This window comes from Schistocerca nitens, chromosome 1 (assembly GCF_023898315.1).
Source record: "Schistocerca nitens isolate TAMUIC-IGC-003100 chromosome 1, iqSchNite1.1, whole genome shotgun sequence".
NCBI classification, from domain to species: Eukaryota; Metazoa; Arthropoda; class Insecta; order Orthoptera; family Acrididae; genus Schistocerca; species Schistocerca nitens.
In genome coordinates this window covers 1,095,289,919-1,095,300,693 of record NC_064614.1, presented here as the reverse complement: position 1 = coordinate 1,095,300,693, position 10,775 = coordinate 1,095,289,919, and the positions used below count along the sequence as shown (strand labels likewise).

Here is a 10,775-nt window from a genome sequence, read left to right as displayed (position 1 = left end):
CGGTGAGGTGGCACATTGAACTAGAACACATGAAATATTACACTACTGGCCATTAAAATTGCTACACTAAGAAGAAGTGCAGATGATAAACGGGTATTCATTGGACAAATATATTATACTAGAACTGACATGTGATTGCATTTTCACGCAATTTGGGTGCATAGATCCTGAAAAATCAGTATCCAGAACAACCACCTCTGGTCGTAGTAACGGCCTTGATACGCCTGGGCATTGAGTAAAACAGAGCTCGGATGGCGTGTACAGGTACAGCTGCCCATGCAGCTTCAACACGATACCACAGTTCATCAAGAGTAGTGACTGGCGTATTGTGACGAGCCAGTTGCTCGGCCACCATTGACCAGACGTTTTCGATTGGTGAGATATCTGGAGAATGTGCTGGCCAGGGCAGCAGTCGAACATTTTCTGTATCCAGAAAGGCCTGTACAGGACCTGCAACATGCGGCCGTGCATTATCCTGCTGAAATGTAGGGTTTCGCAGTGATCGAATGAAGGGTAGAGCCACGGGTCGTAACACATCTGAAATGTAACGTCCACTGTTCAAAGTGCCGTCAATGCGAACAAGAGGTGACCGTGACGTGTAACCAATGGCAACCCATACCATCACGCCGGGTGATAACCCAGTATGGCGATGATGAATACACGCTTCCAATGTGCGTTCACCGCGATGTCGCCAAAACCGGATACGACCATGATGATGCTGTAAACAGAACCTGGATTCATCCGAAAAAATGACGTTTTCCCATTCGTGCACACAGGTTCGTCGTTGAGTACACCATCGCAAGCGCTCCTGTCTGTGATGCAACGTCAAGAGTAACCGCAGCCATGGTCTCCGAGATGATAGTCCATGCTGCTGCAAACGTCGAACTGTTCGTGCCGATGGTTGTTGTCTTGCAAACGTCCCCATGTGTTGACTCAGGGATCGAGACGTGGCTGCACGATCCGTTACAGCCATGCAGATAAGATGCCTGTCATCTCGACTGCTAGTGATACGAGGCCGTTGGGATCCAGCACGGCGTTCCGTATCACCCTCCTGAACCCACACATTCTATATTCTGCTAACAGTCGTTGGATCTCGACCAACGCGAGCAACAATGTCGCGATACGATAAAACGCAATCGCGATAGGCTACAATCCGACCTTTACCAAAGTCGGTACGCATTTCTCCTCCTTACACGAGGCATCACAACAACGTTTCACCAAGCAACGCCGGTGAACTGCTGTTTGTGTATGAGAAATCGATTAACTTTCCTCATGTCAGCACGTTGTAGGTGTCGCCACCGGCGCCAACGTGTGAATGCTCTGAAAAGCTAATCATTTGCATATGACAGAATCTTCTTCGTGTCGGTTAAATTTCGCGTCTGTAGCATGTCATCTTCGTGGTGTAGCAATTTTAATGGCCAGTAGTGTAGTTAACTTTATAACATAAATGAATAAAAGTTTACTTAACTTTGCGACAGGAGTTATTTGCATCTGTCATGAAGTAGGAATACATCAGTCGATGCACTAATTAACACACTATACTCTTGCAGTACAAAACGCAACATTTATGAAGTACATTTCATGAGAAGTTTTAACTAGTCACTGGTCGTAGACGGTGATGTTAACTGCTCTATCGAAGGTTTTGAACCGAGCGAGCTCTGGCATGATCAGTGTGAGGGCGCTGCAGGGCTGATAGGGGAGGTGTGGTGTTCAGGAGCGCCTCCCATACGTCGTTGTGGACTGCAGTGAGCCCTCGCTAATATCTATGGTTTCGTTTCACATCACCAACTGTGATGTGGCAACACAACATCTATACGATTGCACACTGTCGATTGTTTGCAACCGAATAGCAGCCTGAGTTCTAATTTTTACGTAACTGTGACCTAACAGACAAGGGTTAATCGTGTTCAGCTGTTTTGGGAGTCGTCTCTAATCAGAATGCTGCGGCTCAGCAATGTCAAACGCATTGGAGAGGGGGTGGGGGGGTTTCGCAATAATCAGTGTCAAGATATTTTACACTATTTGTAATATGAGGCCGACGCTACTTTCATCTTACAATTGTAAGACCAATACTTTGGTATATCGCCACACGCTGTAACATTAGTTAGCACACACAATCGGCACTACAATCGAATGTGAGGCCGGCGCGGCTGAAGCGAACGCGGATTTTCAGCAGACTATATAAACTTTGTGAACACTCGCCAGTAATATCACTTGTCATGAATCTGGGATAATGTTTTACGTCGCGACGGTGGGGATACTCTCAGCCGATACGACATCACGGGATACTTTCTCCCGCCATTCCAACCACGATTTGCTCGCTGACCTACTGCTATGCCCAGACTACTAACATAATCACTTAGCGCACGCGGCACTTGACAATCGATTCTACTTACTATCGACCTTTGTGAGACAAACTGTGTTTATCTCTGATTAAGCGATCACGGATTCCCTACAGCATCGAGTCGAACAGAACTTGCGCAACATATACAGGTACGTCATTGCGTGCTGATCCAACTCCGGGTTTATCAATCACAGAGGCTGACGTGTGGTGCCATGCCAGTTTCTCCGCGACCGATGACCATAAGTTTTCAGTGGGTGGTTTCTGACTGTCTTGCCTTATCTTGTTGAAAAATAATGTGACAGAGACCTCAAAAAAAGATTATGGGCACTGGCCGCAGCACGTCAGAACTGTTATTGCTACTGTCCAAATTATCACCTATGCATACCAGAGGAAGGCAACGGCCTTGCCGCAGTGGATACACCGGTTCCCGTCGGATCACCGAAGTTAAGCGCTGTCGGGCGTGGCCGGCACTTGGATAGGTAACCATCCAGGGCGCCATGTGCTTTTGCCATTTTTCGGGGTGCACTCAGCCTCGTGATGCCATTTGAGGAGCTACTCGACCGAATAGTAGCGGCTCCGGTCACAGAAAACCATCATAACGACCGGGAGAGCGGTGTGCTGACCACACGCCCCTTCTATCCACATCCTCAGCCGAGGATGACACGGCGGTCGGATGGTCCCGATGGGCCACTTGTGGCCTGAAGACGGAGTGCATACCAGAGGTGACCTTGTTGTGTACCCAGTGACACTCCATATCTTCATGCGATATGCCTGTATAATGGTGACGAGTGCAGTCTGCCAACGTTTGTTCTCCTCTGATCTTTCTCACGCGGAAACGGTCGTAGTGATAGTGTGTAAAACCAGAATTCGTCCCAAAACGCGACGTGGTTCCATTCCTGTCTCCACCGTTGTTGGGCGAACCATTGTCGGCGCGTCTGTTGCTGCGAGTTTTGTTGTCGTGCGTACTCGTTTCGTTGAGGTTGAGGTCGAGATATTATGCATGAAATAGAAATAGGAACCCAGAAGAATAACTGGAAGGAACCAAGCAGCTAGGGATGGCGATTATCGCTGAAATAACAGGTTTCCAGTTATATAGGTCTTTTTGCACATCAGTTAAACCTGAATAAATAATAGGTTTCTGAAATAAGTGATTTTCCGTTTTTTATTCCTATTATTTCCAGTAATAAACGTAGAAATCGAACAAAATCTGAATAATTTTTACACAGAATCAAAATATTAAATTAAATAGGCAAACAAAAGAAAACTTAGTCTGTCCGTCGTTCATTGCTTTGTTCGAAAACTGATAAGTGCTTGAATATTACAAGAAATCACCAGTATTCTCCTATTGATTCCACTTTTTGGAAACTGCTCAAAAATCATGTTTTAATCTGTGATCATATCATTATTTGGGCATTACGAATAGTCAGTGGTAGAGAGTGAAAAGTGAGGTAGAAGAATTCTGTTTTTCGTGGTAATTTGTCTGTTTTCAAGGTGCAATTTCAAACATGGAAGTGAAGAGTAGCACTGGAGCAAGCGTCGCGAAAAATAAACTGAAAGGCGTTGGTTCTACCAATCTGCTTGATGACACACCTGTTTTTGTAGGCTGTAATTTTCGTTTTAGTATTAGTAATAATGATGCATTTAGAAATAGTAATGGTTGGTTTATTGATGCTGTTGTAATGACGGTACGGGCTGCTGGGTTGGAGTGTATCGATATTCGTAATGTGATTGCTTATCGCACTTTTCATGGTGGCGTAGCTGATATGCCGCGTTCATCTTTTATTATTTCATAGAAATAGCAAACAAATATTTAATTGTTTAAAGCGAGTCATTGCTCTGTCACTTCTTAAAAATAGTTCCACACTAGGCTTGGTGCCAGCCTGCAATACAACAGATGTCCAGCTACGACAACGAGAAATTACCATACACAGCAGATGGGGGCAAGTCTTGCCTGTTTTATTAAAATTATTATTATTATTATTGTCATTATTATTGTTTTAAAATAACACAGGTCGCTTTTTCCATTTCTATAATAAGCTGTGCTTCAAACCAATGCAAATTTTATGAATGAAAATTATTCCTTTTTAAAAAGAGACGTATTTAAAAACGAAAAAAATTTAGCGCTGCTGCTATGGCTAATTCATGTTTCGGTTTTTTACTCGGTTATTAGTAAACAAATAAAAATTCCTGTTATAACTGACGCCAAACAAATACCAGAAAAATACCGGTTATTCACAACTAAAATACCAGTATCGCTTTTGTTATAATTAAATGCTCATGTTTATGGAAAGACTGATTGATTCCACCTTCCTAAGCACCTTTAAAATTCTCCCAAAAATTTAGGCATGCAAACATATTCGCGCTCTTTTTAATACGCACCTCACCTCTCACTTCCACAAGCTTCCCTAACTGTAACTCGCTCACACCCATTCCTCCATCGCCATAATTCGCTCATCCCCATCCACGCCCCCTTGCCCGTTCTCACTCACTGAGTCAGCCCAACTGATAGTCATTATCTTTTTGCGTCTCTCTGTCACTGTCTCCTGTCACACAACCACAGGCCGGCTGGAGTGGCCGAGCGGTCCTAGGCGCTACAGTCTGGACCCGCGCGCCCGCTACGTTCGCAGGTTCGAATCCTGCCTCGGGCATGGGTGTGTGTGATGTTCTTAGGTTAGTTAGGTTTAAGTAGTTCTAAGTTCTAGAGGACTGATGACCTCAGCAGTTAAGTCCCATAGTGCTCAGAGCCATTTGAACCATTTTGATCACAACCACAGTCTCCTCCATTCTGTCCTACTACTACTCTCTCCTCTCCTGTGTCAAATGGTTCAAATGGCTCTGAGCACTATGGGACTCAACATATTAGGTCATAAGTCCCCTAGAACTTAGAACTACTTAAACCTAACTAACCTAAGGACATCACACACACCCATGCCCGAGGCAGGATTCGAACCTGCGACCGTAGCAGTCCCGCGGTTCCGGACTGCAGCGCCAGAACCGCACGGTCACCGCGGCCGGCTCTCCTGTGTCCCTATTGTTCTTTCTTACTGCTGCTATCTCAATATCTTTCAACTGCTGCTGTCTCTTCTCACTGTTGCTATCTCTGTCTTCCTCGTTGTTATTTCCATAGACTCTCTCTCTCTCTCTCTCTCTCATCATCACTAGCTTTCACCCACTCTTTATTTCTATCCCGCTGGTACTGTCTCCTTCACTCTTTTACTTGCACTGTTCTGTCACTGTCGACTACGGCCCCCAAATTCTTTATACATGGTGTACATTATCTCTGGGAACACTTTCAATTATTTATTGCACGAACCAAACATTGTACAGATATCATACGTATGTCATTTTGAAGAGAAACCCTGAAAGTTTTTTTTCGTGTATACCGCCTCAGCGTAGTTTGGTAATTTGCCGATAGACAGCGCTAGTAGCAAACATGGCGAGTTCAGGTGCGGAGCGAGCTTTCTATGTGTAGGAGTTTGACAAAAACAAGTGTGCTACAGCTGTTCAACGGATGTTTAGAACCAAATAAGGTAAGAAGCTACCAACAAGAAAGGCCATTTAACACTGGCACAACGAATTCGTTACGACAAGTTGCTTGTGCCCGGCAAAGAGATTTGTCGTAGCATTGTACCAACATTCCAATATCCTCGCCATAGAAGACAGCCACTTTCCGTCCGTTCTCTACACTCGTCTGCAGCACTTTATCTATTCCAAGATGTTGTCTTATAGCCAGCGAATCATGTGAGCAGAGATGAAAATCATCGGGAGCCAATTAAGGGGCTGTAATGTGGGTGACCAAACGCATCTCATCGAAAACGCTGCAGGGGCATGTTCATTGCCCCGGCAGAGTGCGACCCATAACTGTCTTGAAGAAGGAAACGTACGACAGTTATGTTATGTGGGCTGCATGTCATCAGACGGTATCTCTCAACAGGCCCTCATATTTGGTGGGAGACACTTTGCTAGATAGCTAAAAAAATGGCTCTGAGCACTATGGGACGTAACAGCTGTGGTCATCAGTCCCCTAGAACTTAGAACTACTTAAACCTAACTAACCTAAGGACGTCACACACATCCATGCCCGAGGCAGGTTTCGAACCTGCGACCGTAGCAGTCGCGCGGTTCCGGACTGAGCGCCTAGAACCGCTCGGCCACCACGGCCGGCTGCTGCTAGGTAGCTCTACGTGCTCACTGTGCGCTCAGAACTGAATAGAGCTACGCGACGCGATCCACAGGCATATTAGACAAGCTGCCCAGCACACCTGTGCAAAGCTTCATAGGACTTTCACTGTAGTTTCCATTTCGCGCCCCATCGGACCTTACTTTCAGAACAGCTCTCATATGTAGATGTTACGAGTGTTTCCAGCAATTGATCGCCAGTGTGTTATAATTAAAGAATAATGGGACTTCCCGCCAAAGTATGTGCTGCAATTTAAATCAAAAGGCTGCTCCCAAACCACTTATCAGCAGGTCTACCGGCACTTTGTTAGTTTTCTGCGTAGCTGGTTTGAATCTTACTTGCAGAAGCAAAGTCACCATCAGAGACTGGTCGGCATGGGGAGGAGAGATGGTAGCGTAAAGTTTTTCCTCATCAGATTCTAAGCTAGTGTCGAATCCCAAAACTTTCCACAATATCTCATGAACTGATGGCATGTGAAACTATTGTTGGTGTTCCATCTAACAGATGGAGGTACCAGGTGGCAGTCCGCAGACTTTTTGATCATCACTGGTGTCGTAAAAGTTGGCCTCCCGTGGGTATTATGACTCAGTGTGTTGCACAAGCCTGGAGTGTCTGAGGAGAAGTACACTACTGGCCATTAAAATTGCTACACCACAAAGATGATGTGCTAAAGACGCGAAATTTAACCGACAGGAAGAAGATGCTGTGATATGCAAATGATTAGCTTTTCAGAGCATTCATACAAGGTTGGCGCCGGTGGCGACACCTACAACGTGCTGACATGAGGAGAGTTTCCAACCGATTTCTCATACACAAACAGCAATTGACCGGCGTTGACTGGTGAAATGTTGTTGTGATACCTCGTGTAAGGAGGAGAAATGCGTACCAACACGTTTCCGACTTTGATAAAGTTCGGATCGTAGCCTATCGCGATTGCGGTTTATCGTATCGCGACATTGCTTCTCGCGTTGATCGAGATCCAATGACAGTTAGCAGAATATGGAATCGGGAGGTTCAGCGGGGTAGCCGTGCTGGATCTCAACGGCCTCGTATCACTAGCAGTCGAGATTTTTTGTTGGTGTTATGGTTTTAGGGCGCAAAACTGCTACGGTCATTAGCGCCCGGTCTGTGTCTTAGGAAAAGGTAAACAAACGAAACTGAAAACCAGCAGCAATAGAAGCGAAACTCAAAAAAGTGGGGAAACTAAAAACAGAAGGAAAGTTTAAAAACCACTATAGAAGAGGGACTGTTTGTCCCCAAATAGAGCTTCAAATGACTGCCATCATCTCACTGGCACTAATAAACTCGAGAACGCGATCGGCTGAGCGCGTGTCATGTGCTAAAATGGAAAGCGACAGCTGTAGGTAGACGGGTGCGTAACGGAGTAAAATAGGGGCACTCAAGTAAAAGGTGTCTCACCGTCCACAGCTGAGAGCAGTGGGGACATGATGGGGGAGGATCGCCACTTAAAAGATGTCGATGGCTAAAAAGACAGTGCCCTATCCGGAGTCGTTAAAATTGCCTCCTCCCGACGACGAGTTCGGGAGGAAGAGGTCCAAGCACAGGGAAGAGCTTTCACGTCCCGCAATTTATTATTGGGAAGTGTCGACCAATCTGCGTGCCATAAAAGAGCAACACGACGACATAAAACACCCCGCAGATCGGCGAAGGGAATCATGCGAATAGCAGGCTGAAGAAGGGAGACTGCAGCCTTGGCCGCTATATCGGCCGCCTCATTTCCACAGATACCAACATGTCCTGGGATCCAGAGGAACGCCACAGAGACGCTCCCCAAGTGGAGCAAGTGGAGGCAGTCCTGAATCCGGTGGACCAAAGGGTGGACAGGGTAGAGAGCTTGGAGACTGAGGAGCTGAGAGAGTCTGAGCAGATAACATACTGTATCCGCTGATGGCGACGGATGTCTTGGACTGCCTGGAGAACAGCGTAAAGCTCCGCAGTAAAAACCGAACAATGGTCGGGAAGCCGAAATCGATTTGGGGTGTCGCCAACAATATAGGCACTCCCAACACCAAACGATGTTTTGGAGCCATCAGTGTAAATAAATGTGGCATCCTTCATTTGTGTGCATAGAGCAGCAAATGCCCGAAGATAAACAAGAGAAGGGGTACCATCCTTGGGAAACTGACAAAGGTCATGGAGCAGGTAGGTCCGGGGCCAGAGCCAAGGCGGTGCTGTACCCCAAGTTGTCAAGAAAGTCTTAGGAAAGTGGAAGGAAAGAGAATGTAGCAGTTGACGGAAGCGGACTCCCAGTGGTAGTAGGGAGGAAGGGCGGCCTGCATACCCTAAATCCAAGGAGGCGTCGAAAAAAATGTCATGGGCCGGATTAGCAGGCATGGAAGACAGATGGCTAGCATAACGACGGAGAAGGACAGCTCGCCGATTGGACAGCGGAGGTTCAGCAGCCTCAGCATAAAGGCTTTCCACAGGGCTGGTGTAAAAAGCTCCAGACACTAAACGTAATCCACGGTGGTGGACAGAGTCGAGACGCCGAAGAATAGACGGCCGAGCACAGGAGTAAACTATGCTTCCATAGTCCAATTTCGAGCGCACTAAGGCGCGATAGAGGCAGAGAAGAACCACCATTCAGGACACGGAGGGTGTTGAGGGATCGCAGACAGCGAGCCGAAAGATAGGAAATGTGGGAGGACCAGCGCAGTTTTCTGTCAAACATAAGACCCAAGAATTTAGCGACGTCCGCGAACGGAAGGTTGACGGGGCCTAGATGTAAGGAAGGCGGAAGAAACTCCTTACGTCGCCAAAAATTAACACAAACGGTCTTACTGGGAAAAAACCGGAAGCCGGTTTCGATGCTCCAAGAGTGGAGGCGATCGAGACATACTTGAAGACGTCGTTCAAGAAGGCTGGTCCGTTGAGAGCTGTAGTAGAATTGCAAGATCGTCCACAAAGAGGGAGCCCGAGACATCAGGAAGGAGACAATCCATAATTGGATTTATGGCAATGGCAAACAGTACAACACGTAGCACGGAGCCCTGGGGTACCCCGTTTTCTTGGGAGAAGGTGCGGGAGAAAGTAGTGTTCACCCGAACTTTAAATGTGCGCTCTGCCATAAATTCACGAAGAAAAAGGGGCAGTCGACGTCGAAAGCCCCAAGAGAACAGTGTGCGGAGGATGCCTGTCCTCCAACAGGTATCGTATGCTCTCTCCAGATCAAAAAATATTGCTACTGTTCGGCGTTTCCTGAGAAAATTGTTCATGATATAAGTGGAGAGAGCAACAAGATGGTCAACTGCAGAACGATGTTTTCGGAAACCGCATTGGGCAGGTGTTAAAAGACTTCGGGACTTCAGCCACCAGGCTAAACGGCAATTCACCATACGCTCCAAAACCTTACATACACTACTCGTGAGAGAAATGGGGCGATAGCTAGAGGGGAGATGTTTGTCCTTTCCAGGTTTCGGAACAGGAACGACGATAGTTTCCCGCCATCTTCTGGGAAAAGTACTGTCGGTCCAAATTCGATTATAAAGGCGAAGGAGGTAACGCAGACTATGGTATGATAAATGCAGCAACATTTGGATGTGGATACCATCCGGTCCTGGGGCGGAAGAGCGAGAAGAAGAGAGTGCGTGTTGGAGTTCACGCATGGAGAAAACAATATTATAGCTTTCGCGATTTTGAGAGGAGAAAGCAAGAGGTTGCACTTCCGCTGCACGTATCTTCGGCATTCCCGTTTCTGACAGCGGAGGAAGTGCGGGGAACGGAAATTCATCGAAGAATGGCACAAGTGTAGAGAGAGCACTGTATGTCCGTCACAATTCCAACTCTCAGTTCCACTTTGAGGCAATGGCCGCCACCGTATCTCGTCAGTTTTCAATAATGAGGGACATCCACCTACTGGATAACGGTATTGCGGTAAGGCTTTCCAGATCGTGCGTCATTGGCCGACGACATCCATTCTTCTGTGAATCGCTTGTGCCACGCCTTGATCCTTGGAATGGACATGAACTGATCTCCATGCTCTTGTGCCATGAATTTCCGTTCCCTGCACTCCTTCTACTGTCAGGAAACGCGCTGCACCTCTTTGCTCTTCTTTTGAAGCATCCTTTCCTCTTATTTCACTGCCGGCTTCAGTTATAACTATCTGTGTATTTCGATGTCTTGACCATGTTCGTTGTTGGATTTTTGGCTGATTTCAGTGCTACTTTCTGACAACCTATTCATCTACATCTATACTCGAATATCCAACTTACAGTTTGTGGCGAAGAGTAT

General features: G+C 46.6%; 1 pseudogene; it reads left to right on the top strand.

Annotated features, from left to right (window-relative positions):
- The first annotated feature begins 2,737 nt into the window (after positions 1-2,737).
- On the top strand, positions 2,738-2,855 carry LOC126209152 (5S ribosomal RNA; annotated as a pseudogene).
- The last annotated feature ends 7,920 nt before the right edge of the window (positions 2,856-10,775 follow it).